The sequence below is a fragment of the Lathamus discolor genome, chromosome Z (assembly GCF_037157495.1).
Source record: "Lathamus discolor isolate bLatDis1 chromosome Z, bLatDis1.hap1, whole genome shotgun sequence".
Taxonomy (NCBI): domain Eukaryota; kingdom Metazoa; phylum Chordata; class Aves; order Psittaciformes; family Psittacidae; genus Lathamus; species Lathamus discolor.
In genome coordinates, this window is record NC_088909.1 from 63,903,492 (window position 1) to 63,923,047 (window position 19,556).

At 40.5% G+C, this 19,556-nt stretch overlaps 1 protein-coding gene across 6 annotated transcripts in view; it reads left to right on the plus strand.

Moving 5' to 3' along the window:
- The window catches only part of TPPP2 (tubulin polymerization promoting protein family member 2), an 80,182-nt gene that overhangs the window by 28,341 nt on the left and 32,285 nt on the right, over positions 1 to 19,556 (plus strand). For 2 of the 6 annotated variants that reach the window (XM_065663929.1, XM_065663937.1), the window contains exon 1: positions 19,020 to 19,150. The exons of 2 other annotated variants lie outside the window; for them this stretch is intronic. The gene's annotated coding sequence lies outside the window, so the exon portion shown is untranslated. Of the gene's footprint in view, positions 1 to 19,019; positions 19,188 to 19,315; positions 19,375 to 19,556 lie in introns of those variants that run through there. 2 more of the 6 variants (XM_065663932.1, XM_065663933.1) reach the window with 2 other exon arrangements.

Sequence of the window (19,556 nt, forward strand, 5' to 3'; positions counted from 1 at the left end):
TTCCTCTTCTTACAAACTCTTGTCAGTAGGTTTGGGCGTTTGTGGTTTTGAACATTATATATAGCAACCATGTGTGGGCAAGCAAGATGATCTACAAGTGCTTTCATACCTGGTGAATAGGACTAGAGCACATAAACATGTTGTTTCATCTGTTTTCAATTATTCCTCAACTTAATAACAAAATACAATATTTATCAAAATAATAATGATAACTGTCATATTCACAAACAGGGTTTTATTCAAACTAGAAACTGTAGGTATGCCAAAAAATGTCCTAAATGTGGGGAAGGAAGAGGAAAGGTTATTTCCCTTCCCCCTTTTACTCTCTTAATTGGGATAAAAGGAGATATGATTGCCCTTAGTTCTTTTCTTTCTATGTTTGAGGGCTTGTTTTGGTGTTTCATTTCTCTCCCCAGTTAAATTTTCAAGGATACTGACATTTAATAAAGCTAGTAGCAACACAAAAGAGAAGGGCAAATATTCTTCCTTCTTTAGATTATTGCAAAGTGCTGATCATCACACAGTTTGTTGCATCAAATGACCATAAGAAAAAAGCAGTGAAAAGAAGGACATTCCAGAAACTTAAAATTTTCCAAGGGAAAAGCAGGGGAAAAAAAAAAATCTTCAAATTGTCAAACAATAAATTGACAAATGGATGTTTTAAAAGTGCCTCAGATCAGCTCTTAAACAATCAAGGTTTGGTCTATGGTCGTGAATTAAGGATTGTTGCATTGTGTTGAGATTTGTATCAGACTCAGTATATGTACACTAAACTAGCTGTAAAGAAGGAAACACTCAGTAATAGGTTTACCTCAGAGCCACTGCCAGGAAAAGTGACCAAGATAATACAGTTTCTCCCACAAATGTTATTCTTATTTTTCTGTTCTGAGTTAGATGAACTTTGTGGACCTACTCAAAATATGTTGCTTTCCTCCACTGAAATGGGTTTGGGCATTTTGTTCAACAATAGAGGGCATTGTGTTTATTTCCTTAGATCATTGTAGATATGCAATGTCACAAATATGCAAACTCCTATTATGTTCTTGTGTCTTTGGCCAGTTTTGCCTTGAGCACACAGTTATTACTAGATGATGATGCACTTCTGTTACTAAACAAATTAATAGAAATGATGTTAATGCTAAGATGAGCCAGAGAGGGCAGCTAAAGGGCAAAAAAGGCACTTTTCTTCCACTTCTTTTTAGGCCAGTCAAAACTGAATTCCCAGGATTTACATGGTGTAATATCAGATATGCTCAGTGCATAAGAAAAAAAACGTGGTCATAGCTCAGTAAGACAGCAGATGTTATGACAGACAGCCTTCAGCTGAGGTTGTCAGAAATTTATGTGGCATCAAAGCATCCCCATCTCACCAGATGTCCTATTCCATGAGCCAGATAGGCACCTACAAGCTGGCTCCCTGGCTGGCTTTTTCTTTGAGGCCCTGAGCAAAAGAGAAAGCTGATTAGCTTGAGATCCAAGCAGACTGCAGTACTAAGCACTACTGATAAATTAAACTCATTTATATTCTGCCCATCAAGATTCTTCCTTGAAAAGAAAAAGTTTCAAATGTGTTGTCTACTCGAGACGTATTACATACTCTCCCCACTGCCCCAGTTTGGGCTTTTGATTGAAAAAGAGGTACATAGCTGGAAAAAGCTAGATCTAGACTTAGAACTACAGTGCATAATGCTGCTTTCTCAAATAATAAAGACTAGGCTCACCAAATTTGGAACGGAAACACAGTAAGTTTCCACCACTTGCAAACTTACCCAGCAACAGCCCACTTACTAGGCTGGTACAAGGGAGTGCAGAGTATGACTGTTACAGAGTGGCACACAAATGTCCATCATATCTAGAAAGTTATGTGTCTTACGTGGTATTGTCATGTATTATATTTTTCAGTCTTTATTCCCCCATCATTTTTTTTACTTCAGAAGTCAGAAACCTATTGACTTCATATTTTCCATTGGGCAGATGCTCTTTCTTTTCCCCTCCAGTGCTTCTCAAGATTAAATTAGATTTTAAAAGACATGAGAGATGTCGTATTGAAAAGCCTGACAACAAAGAACTGCGTTAGTTTCATTTACGCAGATGGTGACACAACAGTGTTATGCACAGGCTGCAGACAGCAGAACTTGGTCATAATATGAACAGGTCAAGGAAAGGTTGTATGTATATGAGAATAATTTGGGGATTTTTGTGTATTTCCTTTTGAGCTCTCTTCTAAAGCTGCTAATGATGGCACCATTTTACCCTGACACCACAAACGTGTTTTAGTAGCGCATATGTTGTACTCCATCTAGAGATCATAATGCCAGTCACTAGTGACCTGAGATATAGCCTAGTGCACTAGCAAGTATCTTTAAAAGTACATGTTAATTAGATTAATAAAATAATTTCCCCAAAAGTAGCCACAAATCAAACCATAAATGCGTAAATATTTCTACAGCCCTACATGTACTTATGCACAGATATGTACTTTTGGATTCACACACTTCCTAGTGATGCAGTGATTCTTCCAGTGGACACAGTAGTGGGATAATTCCATAGACATTAATTTTCAGTTCCAATAACTGATAGTCTATCTCTCCATAGTAAATAAACAGATTTTCAAATTTTTTATCCATGTTTTTTAAAATTATCTCTTAGGATTTACAACTTAGGAGTTAAAAATCTTGACTATTTTGATGCCAGTTTAAAAAGAGCTAGGAAAGCTGTGAATAGTGTGTGCAGTAAATCTGTGCCATGGCAGAAACAATCAGAAGTGTAAAGAGTAATGATTAAACATTTAATCAGAAGCATTATACTTTGTTGTGTTCTCATTCTAGCTGCAGGAAAAGATGCTGTAACAGATCTTTAAATAGAAAACCTGAGGCTAAATTCTACTTCATCCATCAAAAGCAGCTGCTAGGAGATGACCTAATTTTAGTGGCTTATCAATTCCTTAGTGCTTGTTGGTTGATGTAACTTTGATCCTCTGATGCTAGATGACTTTTGTGCTGAATATAGCTGGAATTTAATGTGAATCTTTTGGATGGCTGCCCAGCCAAGCTGCATAATCCAAACAAAAAGAGCAAGCGGTACATGATTCAAGCTACTCACGTGTACAATAATACAAATATATGTATCCTGATTCCTTTGGGCAATCAGCTGCATGTCACCAAGTGCATATTTCAAATACAATGTCCTTGTGGGGTTTTTGGTTGTTGGTTTGGTTTTTGCTTGGGATTTATTATTTTTTTTTTCCGAACAATGCTTTGCCTTTCATTAGAAAAACAACGCAAGATGCAGTGAGAGTCAGCTGCTGCCAAGAAATAATGATAGAGTCAATAATTGCAGGACGTTTTTAATGAATGTTTTCTAAGCAAATCATTGCCATTTCAAAGGGCTGTTATTTCTATTTATGTAGAGATTAGCCTACACGTTATCAGGGAGAGTGAATGGTTCTATGTTTTTTTATAGTTAGTTTTGTAGCATTTTTAAGGGATTTTTTTCTTTTTTTATACTGAAAATGCCTTTGTCTTTCTATCTTACTCTTTATCTGGACCGTAACTTGTTTTCCTTTCTCTCTTTCTTTTTTTGGCTCCTCACTAAAACCATCTGTGACACGCATGCGAGTTGTTGGGTGTGTGAGCAATGCTTCACACATATTTACTTGCCCTACTTGGCATTATTTGCTAGTCATTAAAGATTATGCAGGAGTTTTTAATGTCCCATTTTTTCTATTCTTTTAGCAATCTAAGGTAGGAATAAGAGAGTGGCCAGGCTGTTTGTTTTAGAATGCCTTTTTTTTATATATATTATTATTATTTTCCCTCACAGAGCCCGTGTCTAGAATTTAGACTGGGGAGGATTTAGATTGGGAGGATTAGACTGGAAGGATTTCTGGGTTTTCTTCCTGGCACTGACAATCATGCATTGTGTGAGCTTGGGCCAGTCACTTAGGGCCTGTTTTTCACACTCCAGTTGAAATAAATGGGAACTGCATGAGCTCAGCACCTTTGCAAACCAGGTCATTTATCTCTCCTCCTTTCATTTATGCACTGATAAATATAACAATCTTTGCTTATGCAAACTGAAGGATACAAATATGGGCAGTTAAACATGCAAATCCCTCATTTTGATGCACAATCGTCCATTTCATACAACCAGGGATTTCTATATTTGTGTGCTTTGGTTTCTGTTTGGAAAAATGGGCTATAAATAACAAAATATGTACAGAGTTATAAAGGAGGCACAGCTGAAATCAATATGTTTGTGTAACTGCTTTTCTGTAGTTTCACTTCTGTTAAAAATACCATTAGCTATAATACTAATTTTAGCCTCCTTTATTACTGGATTAAATGTTGTCAACGTGCAGATGCCTTGGACTTTACATGCTAATTGTAGGTTATTACAAGACCCAGTGTTAGCTGTTTGACACATTTCTGGATTTTTAAGTGGGCTTAATTATCCTTTCATGGTACCTGTGTTTCTTGGCAGTAAGGGTGTCCAAAGTGGCGAGCACACAGCTCTAGGTTGCCCCAGTGAATTGCCAGTACTGAGATAGTGCAGGCAATTTCACTGTGCCCTATGGATACCTAGAAAGAGCCAGATCTAGCACAAAAAGCAGGATTAAAAAAACAATTGTAATAAGCAGTCAGATTGACATCAATTTTCACTCTGCCTACCTCTGCTCAAAAAAACCCAGTAATAACAAATTTCTTCAGTAGAAATGAGGGTGACCGTTTAAATGCTATTGTTCTTGATATAAAAATGTCGGTGGCCTGTGACTCCTGGTTCCTGTGCCCTGCTCATGTAAGAACTTGCTGTAAGTCTGAAGCACTGAGAGTCTTGCAGTCACAAGATGCTGTCCACAAGCTTCATTGTTGTTGTGCTGCTTTGAAATGATCAAATGTTGTTGAACATCCCAGTTAAAATAACTAAACTAAACTCAACTATATAAACTAAACCAAACTAAACTAAACTAAACTAAACTAAACTAAACTAAACTAAAATAAAATAAAACAGACATATCAGTAGCTTTGTTGTGGGAAACGTAAATGCTTATGTTTTGCCTGAAGTCTCACAGACCAGAGAATAACAGGGACATCCTACCTGGGGCTTCAAATCTGGATCGTGCTTGCTGAAACAATTCCTCCTGTCTATGGCCCCATCTTTGGCATTGTCCAAGGACTGTACAATGTCCCCTTTCTCATGGAACAGACAAGCTCATCACACAACTGAAATACCGAGGGATATCCATGCATACTGAAGGAAGCCTTTATTCTCAAGACCTTGCACTTTCATATGTCCCCAGTGCACACATCACTTATGGACTGGGTAAATGTTTGCCTTTTTCTTGCATTACACCTCTAGTAGTTGCACGGAAGGATTCACAGCGTGTGTGTAAACCTTGGCTGCATTTCAGAGTATGTGAATTGCCCTGGCCAGAAGATCGGCCGCTCCTGTGGCAGAACAAAGATGTGAACTCACAGCTCTTGTGCTATTGCCCCAGCCTTCCTGGTGTGCCAGTCAGCTTCCCAAATTGAACCTGATAATTACAGTGTTGTGTGTAACTGTGAGCTTTCTGGGAGTCTTCAGTAAAACTCAACCAGCTTAAACATTTACGATCCAGTTTCGTTCGTTCCCACTGGGCTGGACAGATTATTATCTTCAATGGAAATAATCTTAGATGGTCTGTAAGTATCAGAGAACAAACAAACAGCTGCTGCCTCTAGAAAGGAATGATTTATTTTGAGAGTGAGGCTGGCAGCCAGGCATTCCAGAATCCTCATGCTGGCTCTGGACAGATATATCCCGTATTCTTGTGGCCTTGTAGTCCCCATGTAACACAGACAGAATTGTTTTGCCTCCCTTCAATTGTGGGTGTATGTGAAGATTAGATAAATCACCTGAAAATTATTAGCATTAAAGTTATTACCTCCTATAATCGTTAGGAACCTCTTCCTTCTAGTCTGTCCCCTGGCTTCTGATGTTTTGGTTAAAAATTTGTACTGGTGGGATGGTTTCTGTTGTGTGTATGATTCTGTACTTTGTTGAGGGTTTTGTGATCTTTGTTAAAATGAAGAAAGCTCCTACTTTACATGGTATTCGAAAGATTAATTTCAAACTTCATGGTAGTGAGTTGATACTGCTAAATGCCAGGCTTTGCTACTGTCAATATTGCATTAAGTAGTTAGGGCTAATAGGAGCGAAAGTGCTCTGCTTGCAGGGTGAGCTGCAAAGCAGCATCACCAATTGGCCCAGTTGCCTGCTTGTAAAGAGGAAGCCAGCTGAGGTAAGGACGGAGTGGGAACCCAGATTCATCTCATTGACCTGGATTGGCAGCTCTACTCGTCTACCTGTACTTAACCCACATTCTGGATATATCTGGATGTGGGTTAACCTAGTCGTTATATGTCCCTATGTGTTTTTCAGCCCACTTGCCATGTTTGTGAATACAGTGTAAATAGGCTGTGATGGTGTAAATTATGATATTACCTGTGTGAAAACAGGCTTTTAAATACAGCAATGCATAACATAGTTAGAAGATGTGATTAAATATGTAAAAAGACCCTGAAAAGTTTTTGAAGGCCTGCTTGTTCTTCCAACACCCTTGAACTTCTACTTTTCAGCAGTGTGAAAACCAGTTTAGACACAGATTATTTGTTATAGAGACATTAGTACTGAGTGCTGCTAAATGATCATAAATGAGCTGTTAGCAATTTGAAAGCACTCAGATTCTGAAATGTCTATTTAGTGGAACCAATATCCTAACTAATGTTTGCTATGCGTCAAGTGAAAAAATATGTATACAAAATCAGGTCTGATAAAATACATACCAAATTCTACCCTCCTTTCTGATTTTGATGCTTATTCGCACTTATCCCTGAAGTGCCATGTATAAAAGCTCATCTTCATAAACACGGTTTGTGCCGAATTGTGTGCGACTGTTGTTTCTCTGGATTGGCAGTACTAAAACTGAAAATGGAGTTTTCTCTTTCCAAAATACTACTATTTGTTCCTGCAGTCAGACATTTGTGCACGGAAGACCAGCATAAAATACCATTTTTGCCTTTCAACAAATGAACAGATATTGGGCATTTTTTTAGCACTTTCTGAGGAAAACACTGATCATAAGCACACAGCTCCTTTGCTGGAAGCCCATGAAGACTCACCTGTCTAACTAGACTTTTGGAAAATAGCTTGGTAAAAAAAAAGCATATGTTTGTTAGTCAAGAAAGAAAATTAAAAAAATACATTAACTTGGCATGTCTTAACATGTACGACCCGTGGTGTTGGAAACAGTGTTGGTGGTGATCTTACTTCATGAAACTTTAGAAGCAAACTAGAGTTCATCATTCAGTTTTTGCTGTAATTAGTTTAACAGCCACCATCAGCACTGGTTTTGGGCCAAAGCCTGAAAGCCCGTGGTCCTTCGTGGGTAAAATCAATGAGGGGCAACTGTGCCCAGCAAGTGCCAAAAGAGCTCTAGAAGCACGTGAGCAAGTCTGCAAGACCTCTGGGCAGTCATGTCAAAGTACATTATTGTCACATCAGTACATTATTGGGAACAGCTCTGTGTGACTTATCCATGATCACACATGGTTGATAACCATGGATGAACAAGGAATGAACCCAGGTCTTCTGCATCCTTGGGAAGGACTTCAGATATTGCATTGTATTTCTTACCTTTTCCTGACGTTTCAACTCACAGAAGAAACTGGCACTGAAGAAATGGTGTGTCTGCTATAGCCAGTGAGACAGCCAATTACAAATTTCTTTGCAGTTCTTGTGATTTGTTGTGTTTAAAAATATAATAAAAATTGACAGTGCTGCAATACTAAGGTTTGTAACAAAGGTAGTTACCAGGCCTAGGTTTTCACAAGCAGTTTCCTTAGTTTATTTTGTGTTTTTATTTTCTTACAGCTTGATAAAATTCAGGGAACAAGACTTGTGTCATTTAAGAATACCCAGTGTCTTTTTTGGAAGGAAGATCCAGGCTGTGCTACATTGCCGTTAATGGCAATGAGAGTTAAGAGCCCAATCTTTTTGCAGCAGGGGAGATTAGAACATATTGTGAATATGATTTCAGTATATATACTAAGTTCCCCAAGGGTATCTCATCAACAGCAACTTCAAAACTTACTTTTATGCCACTTCCACTCAGCTGACAAGAACACTTGACATTTTGAGAAGGTTTAGAATAGAAAACATTAGCAGTTCGTGTTGATCATGTAACTCATTGGCAAAAACACTACTGTTTAAATATCATGTTCAGTCATCTCTGGATTGCAATCTAATGAGTGTAAAAGAGGAGTACTTCTCAGAAGTGACTTGTTTTGTAACTTATACTGTTACAAACTTGCAAAATGAAAAACATGGACATTTAATTCCCTACATCTATCATTTTTGAGGACAGTGTCCTTTTGTGCCTTGGAAAGGCACACCAAGCAAATGTAAATAAACAGTCATAATTCTGTACTTTCTGTTCAGTAAAATCTCAATGGGAAATTTTCATTGTTATGAACAGGATGAGTAATCTTGCTAATGTCATAGTTACCAAGTACGTTCTAGCTTGTCTTTGAACACCTCCAACTTTATGTATGCATTTAGCCATTATCAAGGAGTAATGTTCCAGGTAATCCTTCACGTAAAAGAAAATGTAATGATGTGCTCTTTCCTCCAACTGACATAATCACTGCTTGACTTTTCCTCTAATTGAACCCACCAGCTTTTAGAATTCACTTTGGCATGGATCAAGGAGTGGGATTGCTGATGTCTTTAACTTGCTTGTTTATTTAACTTCCCAGTACATAATCAGTTGAATAAAAATGACCTTTCCCTAAATATATCTGAGTGGCTATACTATATTATACTAATGACTGCAACATGCAGAAAACCAAAACAAGCATTTTGCCAATATCAACAGAAATGATGAAAACACAGTTTGCAGCAATGTACAAATTACTGCTGCCAGCTTGCAGTTCCCAACTTAACTCTTGATGAAGTTATAAATTGTGACAATGAATATTGTTTCTATCTTGAGTCACTCTGTGGGCCAATTTCTGCTGTCATAAATTGAGACTAAAGCCATTACAATTAGATGGTTCTATTTCCATCCAAGTAAAATCAGAATTTTCCTTCCAAAAATCAAATAATGATGGTGTGATATGGACAAAGGCATACGTAGTGATTTCTGATGCATGGTTTCAACCAGTTCAGGTACAGAGATGAAAGATAACACAGTGACTCAGTCTGAAAGTTAACTTACCCCACAATGTGTGGTTCAGAGCTTTGTTTGTGAACAAGGAAGTAAAAGAAACCTAATTTCAAGCTCCATTGGAAATCGAGGGAAAGCAAACAATATCTGAGAGAGAGACAACAAGGAAGGAATAGGATAAAAATTCATGAGTGATAGAAAAGGTGGGGGAAGGAATGGAGTTGTTTATCTGAATCCTCCCTGAATGTCTTCAGAGCCTGTGTTCCAGACCATCCTAGTTTTAGTTTTTCAAAAACCCTCCCTTTTATTTTAAATAGGGGTATGCTGGAACTAGAAGTATTTATCCAAACCACCCAGAATTTAACTTTTAGGGTTCAGAAAAAATGGAACCTGGAAATGAAACAGCTTTGGTTTGGCTTCTGCAAAATCCAAACCACCTTTCCCTGCCCCCTCCTCCCCATAGCTAGGCTAAAGCCACAACCAGAGAATTAGCAGTAAATATGTAAAACCAGCACACACTAAAAAGAACAACTGCAATTCAGCTACCTCTCTCTATGCAGTGCTGACTTACGGGATATTGGAAACATAAAAGAAATGTTTCCACCCAGGGGTAGCTATGGGAGGAAGCAGCATCATTTTGGGAGCATGGTGCTATACTGACATAACAGCAAGGCTGTCTCCACAGACTCCCACTGACATTACTTCCCAAACCTATCTATGCTAGATAGCTTTTGTCTTGGCTGAGAATAGCTGAAAGTCTGAAATCTTTTCAAGTGTAGTATGTGTACCCTGTTTCACTTCACTGCTTTGCTTCATTACTGTGGTAGTCTCCTTCACTGCAAGTGTTTATAGAGTGCTGTTCTCCAGGTTAGAAAACAAGAATTGCTTTCATTGTTGGGCTTCTTCTAAGCTCCATCGCTAGTTATACATGTGTTTTCTTCAAACCTTTTTTCAACACCTTTTGCTTGGAAACTTCACTATTTAAAGACCTGGGTAAGATCACAGTTAAGCAAAGGCTGTAGTGTCCAAGAGGAAGAATATCCAAGATGAAATGCTTATCTATCTTCTTTTTACCCTTGTAAATTAATGTCTCATTACTGTCGTTATTTGCAGAAGGGATGTTTTTTATATTACGAACATATCTCTTGCACTGCACTTTCAACATTTAATAGCCGTTAAAAGAAATAAATTTTAAACATGTTTTGCTACAGATGAATTTGGATTAACTCCCCCTCAGCCTCTAAATTCCGGTGGACTTTTTTTAACAGTAATTTGCCAGGACATTTTTTAAACTTTACAGAGCAGAGCAAGCTTAGAAATTCTAATCATAATGTAAGCATTTTCAAACAAGAATGTTCCTGATAATATGACCACTAACAAACAAGTTATGTGGAAAAATAAAAAATATCTCAGAAAAATTCCAGACAGTCTTAGTGCATTTGTCATGAGATAAATCTCCATTTTGTGAGAGTAACAGATCTTTTCCAGCTCTTTTCTTCTTCTTTTCTGTAATGTTTGTTAAAGAGTTGTTGCAAACTATTTTGTCTTTTCCAGGTAGAATATGGAAGGTTTGCTGCATGTATCCACGGAGAGTCTTGGTCAGAGTTTTTACCAGAGAGAATAGAATTCACATGCACTTCAAATACTTTCCTGCACAGGGTCAGCTGGATGCTCCGGGACATGTTTTGAAATAAAAGCATAGAATAAAATTGTAAAACATAACAACGACTTCCTCACTGTGGAAAACTTCTGTACAGAATGATGATGTGTACAGAACAGTGATTCAATATTAGTGCAATTTCCTGTAATGGAGAGCCAAATTTTAGGAAGCTGCATAGAAGACAAACATCTCCTGCTGACTCACCCTCATCTTGCTCCATCTTCAAATATTACAGTATCTCTGGTCAGTATCAGCCTTGAGCTGCTGCTGCTGCCGACACATCTGCCCTTAAATTAAAAGATAATTAAAAGATAATTTTTAATTATCTTCTGTGGAAGAGCTTAGGCTCAAATTGTGATGTGAAAACAGGTGATATTCCCACCTGCTCTTTTACACACTTTTTCCTCTGCAAGAAAGGGTGGGATCTGAGCTAGTTTGGGTTGGTTTGGAGTTTTTTTAAGAGCCTGAGTTAACATCACAAATAGACTCATGGATGGGTATGTATCCAATACATACATTGCTCTAAGAACAGGTGGGAATAGCTGTAGAGACTCATTGGTTTTATAGTTCCACTGTTGTTGCCAGAAAATTACATGCTGCTTTTCCTCAGCCCATTTTGAATGAGAAGAGCTGCCAAAAGCCTACCCACCATTTTAATGATCTGAGAGGTGGGAGTTTTGGGGTGACACATCCATCCACTGGCATCTTTGAGGGAGAACTAGATACATCTGATTTAATCTGGAGGGGCAGGCTGTTCAGACTCACTGAAGAAGGCTACTGCTACCAGTAACAAACATGAGTCCTGCTCTTTGCAGATACAGCTATAGCCATTTGCTGGAGCCTCATGGATGGGTCCATTCATTGTTTGGTGGTAGAAACAAGTACAATGCACAAACACTTTCCAAGATGTGCCCATACTTGGAAAATGCTATATGAGACTATGCAGAAGCAGTGGTGGTAGGAGACAGACAGTAAGAGTACAATTACCTCATGGCTTCCCTTTTCGAGAAGGCAGGGTCACTCACTAGATGACTGGAAAGCAGTTACTCCAATCTACAACAGAACTGGTATAAAGAATTGTCAGATCTTTTGTATTCCAAACAGAAGCTAGGGAAGGGACGTCATATATTGCAAACAGGCTGTTTCTTTCTCCAGTCATTCCTTTTGAGATGACAGAAACTACCCCCACCACAGCCTTAGCGCAGGAACATGCTGAGTTAATGCTTTCTATTCACTAATGATTTTGTATTTTGGACTTTGTTGATATAATTCTGCTGCTATCTTAATGCAGATCACAATTTAATCTTGAACTTAGGGAGTGGAAAATCCTGATAAACATCCGGGCTGTTATGAATGCAAAGGACTTTGTAGTAAAGAGTCTCTGACATACATCCATGAGAAGTGTTTGATGTGTTGTAGAAGGCATCTGTCTAAAAAAATGTTTTTCCTCTGGCTTTGGTGAGCAGACTGGGGAAGTAAATGACACAAAGTGACCCTCTTTTCCTTTCCTACTGCCATCTTTCTGTTTGATCTTGCAGTGATGTGATAATGGTAAGTCTGTAACTTGGAAGTAATTTCTGTAACAAGTTATAGCATGAACAGAGGGGTTTTTATTTTCTGCTGCTAAAAGGAGACGTATGATCTGAAAATTGTTTTGAGAGAAAGGAGCAGCCTATTTCTACCTCTGTCACTGAATTGCTGTGTCAAACTGGGCAAGTCGCTTAACTTCTCTGTGCCTCAGGCCTTTGCTGTGTATTATAGCATTCAGCTTTTGTGCTACTAGCAAATGTTTTGCATGGCTTAATCATAAATGACTGCCTGCATGCTAATTAGCCTCAGACAGTGCAAAGTTTATTATCCTTGTTTTCAACCTTTACGCCAGTTCAGGGGTTGTGATGTCTGGTTTTGATTTAGGCTTGGTCATAGCTTGCAGGAGGGAAAGGAAGAAAGTGCTGAGCTCTGCAGAGGAGATGCAGGCTATGGCACAGATTGTAGGCTGGTGGGAATTCCTAGGCTCAGGGCTGTACTGTACGAAGGCTGCCGGCATCAGAGATGCCTTATTACAGCATTTTATCTTGGCCTGGGTTAGTTTAAACAACCAGCTGATTTACAAGCAGCAATATACACAATGCAGGAGAACCTTCCAAATAAGTCCTGTGTCTCACATTGGCTGCACTTGACTTTTGATCACCAGATTTTTACCGTGCTACTGCTAAAACTAGTTCAAGTAACATTAACTGGGGCATGCTGGCCACCTCTCACAGCTGTAGTCTGAAGGTAGTGCATGCTTGTGAGCTCAGACCGGCAAATGAAAAGTCAGGTCTGACAGTCTGCCAGTGCTGCATCTGCATGAATGCGCAATCCACTGAAAAGCAATCGACTGGCCAAGCCCTCCAAATACCAGGGCAAAGCTGTGCCAACAGTTGTCTCCCTGACAACCGTGTGAGCACTCTTATGGGTGGAAGAAATCAGTCACAATCAGTCTAGAAGGCAAAAAGCTTGTGGAAATCCCTCTGGTCTCGGCAAGGCTGCAGTTTTGCTGTATGTGAAGAGAGAAAGGTGGCAGGAGTGTCCCGTTCCATGGCAATACTGGAAGCGTAGTCCACAAGTGTGTGCAAAAGCAATGTGATTAAATCAGAAGTATGGGTGCAATACAATGTTGTGTATGAAAACAGGCTCACATCAGTTCTGCATTTTATACACAGGCAGGCTAAAAGACTCCCTGCTGCAACATGGCTGAAGTCTGCATCCCTGGAGAATCAGTAGGAGTTAAAGAAAACTTCCAAATGCTGCACGCATCTGTGAGGGAAAGAAGAAAGCTGGCTTCTCCCAGGTTATCAGCTCAGGAATGAAGAGATTAACAGGCTTTGTGTGTGGTGCAATGTGTTGTTTTTTCATTTTGATGCACCCGAGAAAGAAGCAAATCCCCCTGATTTCCCAGTATGACAGGGCAAAGAAAACCCCATGAATCCCTGCAGCAGTTGCAACAGTATCTTCTTGCCTTCTGCCCTTTGTCCTTCTAAGGGAAAATGTTGGGTGGCATACAACATTTAAAAAGTTAATGATAGGCTAGCTGCTAAAAGCTAACACTTGTGGCTTTGGGTTACAGGAGCAGGGGAACAGTATGGCAGCCTGTTCATACCAAATGTCTGAGAGTACCTTACTCACGGGAAGCACTGGCAGACTATAAAGTGCTCTGTTAATTATTGTTGACATTGCATAGAGAGCCTCATGCTGTTCTCTCTCTGCCTGCTTCGACTTAATTTGTTTGAGAAAGTACTTTTTCCATGCTGCAGATTATGTAAATTCATATACTCTACTGCACTGACAGATGTGTCTTTGTTTTAGAAGAAGCCATTATTTTTTTCAGTGCTGAATGTGAATGGAGCATTTCATATTGGTGGCTTCAAAAAATATTTATACAGTGAAGCTGAACAGCTCAAAATATTTTGCCCTCCTACACTGACATTCACAAGCCTTTATAACAGCGTTATCAAAAGCATTTGCAGTGTAAAGTCTATGAATTGGCCTCAAAGACTCTGTTAGTCAATAAATGACTGAACACACATATTTTAGTCAGCTCTACCCCACACAATGTGTAGCAGAGCCCAGTTAACACAACTGTAGATAATGGGGCAATTATTCCATATTGTAGGTCAAAGACTATCTTATAATGATCCTTAGCTCTCATAACTCCTGCTTATCTGAGGAAACAGGGTGAAAAACGGACGAAATTTCCCTTTCTCCCTCCTTCTGATGGTAAGATATGGCTTGACTCTTCACTGACCCCCACAAGCAGTGCTTGCTCTAAGGCATGCCATGATTCTGGTAATCTGGCTGAGAGTGGTTGCATTGTTCACCTTCCACATTTCACTACTGATGATTACCTAGGTGTTCTTCAGCTCACTCTCCCATTCATCGATTCTTCCTGAACATGCTGGTAAGAAATGAAGCACGTTGCATCCACTTGAGCAGAAAGAAATGCTTCTTGTGAATACATAAATACAGCAAACCTACTCTGAGGTTTCATTATAAATTAAAATGACCCCTCTGCCAATTGATCGTAATGATTTTCGCAGTCTTCACCACCATTTCAAAACCAGGGCTTCCCACGTACTCCTTCCCACGAGGAGCCATCCGAATGAACTACATCTGCAATCAGTGCCCTCCAGCTGCAAGTACAAGAGCATGGCTGACTGACCTCCTTAGTATAGTGACAATAAGTGACATTTGATGATTGGAATGATAAAACCATGTGTATTCTGTGTCCATTCTCAGCATTGTGCTTTTCCATCTTTAAACTCTTAAAATGTTGTATAATTAATAGCAGTGGAAAGAAAACTACTTACAAACCTGATAACTATTGTATAGCTCCATTTGCTTTGGTCAGCCTATCCCTACCCCAAGGAATTAGGGACAGCAGGGCTTAGCACCATGCAGAAACATCCTGATTATCCCCGATGAGCAAATGGTTAGAAAAGACGTTTTGAACAGTGGGAAGTCTCCCTTGCTGAATAGTCTAACAAGGAGCTCAACAGCTGAAAGAATGAGGGTCTGTCCTTCCACACAATCCTGCCTTCCTAAATATGACTTTGTGATGGTGGAATGAAGGTGGACAGCTTTACTCAGCAATGAACAGGAACTCCATCTAATCTGCCTTCTTCATTATTTAGGAGATAACACTCTAATATACCCAATCACTGAACCCTGGGTAGGATGCCATTTCCCTTTAATAGATATAAAAGTTTCTTTCCTCATAATCCTTACACTGCTTGGACACAATCCTTTTTCTACTTGCATTTTTCCATTGCTAGATGATCCTATCTTTTTCTAAATTGCCAGTGAGAGTGTGATCCTTTTGTTGTCCACATGCAGCATGATTTCTGTGGTATTTAAGTATATCAAAATGAAAAGCACCTCATCTGAAGATAATTTTCAGCAGAGATTACTGATTGATTTCCTTTTTTTCTTTCTTTTTTTTTTTTTTTTTTTTTGTAAAAAGACAGTTATTTTGGTTTTGTGAAAAATTTGAGGTTTGTGTATTGAAGTCACTCGTAAAAGATTAAAATGGAAAGAATAGCACGCTTTTAAGCACATGTTCCAGTGTATTTGCTACACTCTTGCTCATAGCTTGCAGCAGGTGAAAAAGCAGTAATGGGTGACCCAGAATGCAATGAAAGAAAGAAATGTGATGAAAAGTAACAGCAGACACGTGTGGTCTTTTGTACCCTATGAAGTGTTAATTCCCTTTAATGATTTGTGGCTTAATTAAAAAACAAACAAACCAACCCCTCAATTTTCACATTTGATCAGCACAAAGTAAAAGAATACTAATAATTTTCATTAAAATGTTATTGAAGAAACAAATCCTGTAGTATTTTGGGGACTGGGCTTGAACAGAAATGAGATAGACTTTGCCTCTAATGTAATCATGCCAAGGGAAGTGGGAATTGATATGACAGATCATTTCAGACTATGTGAAGAACTGGGTTGAAGGATGAGGGTTGACAGGGATGTTATGCTGGCATGTGGTAGCCCTCCAGATGAAGGATGACGTGTATCTGTGCAGAAGGCATTTGTTTTTGATGGCCAAGCCATGACTGTGAAGTAGGCTTCCTTGCTTGTGGGAGCTTATCTCAGATTTCAACAGCTCCCACTGCAACTGAAGAGCATCTTTCTTTGACCTTGACATTTCTGGCATAAATGTTTTGGGGTGTGTAAAATCCCCAAACAAGCACTCTTTTCCTTGGGGAAGGGATAAGTGAGCGAATGAACACGTGATAAGGTGATAGGGACGTTACCTAATGCAAGACTGAGTTGCACATTTATTCGTCTTCCACTGAAGTTGTAAGTGGCCACAGAAGAAAAACAGGGAATGACATAGGCACAAGGTTTGAAGATGCTTGATTCCCAAGGAAGGCTTGAAACTTGCCTGCAGAAGTCTTGCTAGAGCTTTTGAAATTTATAAAAATGCAGTTTCAAAATTCACCTCTGCCTCAAAAGCACAAACGAGGTTTTGCAACCAGCTCGTGAGATGCTCATCTTCCCATTGCAACATGATGTCTCTGACTTAAGAAAGCTTTTCTTCTGGAAAACATCCATGAGTTATTTCGGCTTGCATCCTTATGCTCGGTAGGTGTACACTGCAGTACCCCTTAGGTGAAACACCGTCTACTGAGAACAGCACTGCCACTGTCCCTTACCAGGTGGGACAACAGACCCTGAGCAGCAGCTGCAGGTGGGTAATGCACGCCCGAGGTGTCCAGCTGCATGGAAAGATAGGAGGAACAAGAACTGGCCAAACTGGTTACGGAGGCTCAGTTTGGGGGCTCTCTGATGCTGGGTCTTGTTGAGGCAGGAAATGAATAAGCTTGCTGCTAGCAGGGTGGCTTCATTTGGAAAAAGCCTAGTACTCCCATTTTATCATACTCTCCCACTCCCATTTTTGTCCCAATTCCTTCTCCCCTTTTTACAGTGTTTTGATTGAAAGAATACACTGGCAACGATGAGTGCTGCATTTGAGGGAGGCCTCAGTTAAACTTGTTCCAGATGTTCTCAAACTGGTGTGTCCATGGCACTGAAAAGGAAAATGTGCCTCTGCAGTGAGGAGAAGGCACCCATGTGCCAGGCAATGCACGTGGCTGACTGCCACAGTTTCTAACCTAGTATTAACTGCATTAATTGTGGACATAAACAGTGTTTAGTGCCAACCATGTCACAAGCTGATTGTAAAAAATGTGATGGAGGCAGAGTTTCAAATAACGCTTCACTTTTCATTTCAGGCGCCTTTGTCTCCTCACCTCCTCCCCATTTTTTTTTCCGTCTCGCCCCCCCCCCCCCCCCCCCCCCGAAACTCCTTGAATATGCTTGCGTATTGACGAAAATACAACTGTGTATCGACCGGGAGTGCTATTCAGGTTGTAAATACTACGAGCGTAGCTGCTAATGGCTGGAAGCAGATCGTCAGCAGGAGCCTGGAGCCGGGGCGGGAGGGCCCGCAGCCTGCAGAGCCCCCGTTCCCTGCTCCGGTCCCGTCCCGTCCCGCTGCGCCGCTGGCCGCCGCTGACCCACTTTCCTGTATTCCCCACACTGCACGGACCCCTGCCACGCGCGGGGCTCAAAGGCGTTTGCCCCTTCGCAGAACAGCAGCATCCGCGTCCTCGTCCTGCGGCGCTGGCCCCCCGGGACCGCCGGGCCGGCGCTGCGCTGGCGCGCAGGGAGCGGAGCCAGGGAAGGTGGTGGTGCTGGGCCACGAACCAGCCTGTCCACTCAGCACCGCCTGCGGGACTGCGTGCGGCCCGGAACCCGCTTGCCTTGCCCTGGGTCATACCTGCAGTGGACGTGGTTGTTGCCCTGGCCTTCCCCAGTATTGGTGTCCAACCCCGCCGTTATCTCCCAGTGACACATCTTTAACAAATACGAAGAAACTGAAATTCCCGGGGAGCGCAGAAGGGGTGCTGATGGCGCTCCTGCGCAATGCAGCCCCACCTTCCTGCAAGAGAACAGGTCATCAAAGCGGTTTGGAAGGGCTCTGACTGACTTCGTGACTGACATTTCGGTGCTTTGTCCAAGAAAGGCAATGTGACGATTGTGACAAACCACATCCAGCATAGCGCAGGCTAATTACTGGCTTGGTGTGAGGAGCGCATGCAGGTGCTTCATACCAGACCATAAGATTGGCATGGTGAAATAGTGCTCAGTATGATATTCGGGTTGATTAATTGTGACTTGCTTTTGGATCATATTTTGCCTTCCTGCGTTTCCACCAAAACAGTGGTCTCTTTTTTTACTCTTTTTAGAAGAATGTTAGAGAAAAAGCCCTTTGGTTGCGTAAAAGTTCTGAAAGGGAGCAAATAGTACTCTCTCAGTTTTAAATATAAAATTCTTCCTAAACAGTCCAGAACTAAAATGTTCTGAAATGTAAAATTTTGCTTAAGGACCTTTTACACTAAAATAATCTCTGTTTGGTTTAGAAAGTGCATGCTGGGTCTTAATAAAGATTATTGGATTATTGAAAAACTGCACAGAACTTGTCAGTAAAACATTTACTCAAGTATATAAGCATCACTGAGTATACAAAGTGCATACAAATACAAGCAGATATGAAATGGGCACTTCCGAAGAAGGTAAGGCTGCCCTGGTGCAGCTGGTAAAACAAGGAACAAAAGCAAAACTGCCCAGAAAGCTGTTTCCTGGCAGCACAGATTCTGTAGGTTTGGGGATGTCCGGTGGGAGTCTGTGTACCAGTCAAGCTCTGCTGTCACTGTGACCCCTGGGTAACAGCTGTGAGTTATTCTTCTGGCCATTGCGCTGTTGAAGGTGGTGGGTATGGGTGCTGTTTCTGTTCTAGAGGAAAGCAGGTGCTTGTGTGTTTGGAGAGGACAGGCTGTCTTGTGTGCTTGGCTGTGCTCCATGGCTTTAAGGCATTTCCCACTGAGGATGTCTTGGCTGCTGGTGCCTACTGACCTATTTGTAACCTGTGTTTCGCAGAAGTTTTATTTTGAGTATGGTAAGTGGAGAGTTGCAGGGACATCTGAGCCCTATCTTCCCCCTCCTGCAGAGCAGGCTCCTTCAGTCAAGCTTTCAGCTGTCTGATGGTGTTGGATTATCCTCAGCTAATGTAATTGTGTCCTCCTGTAAGGGTAATAAACAAATCCCCTACTGACAGATATTTCAGCAGCTTTGTTAGAA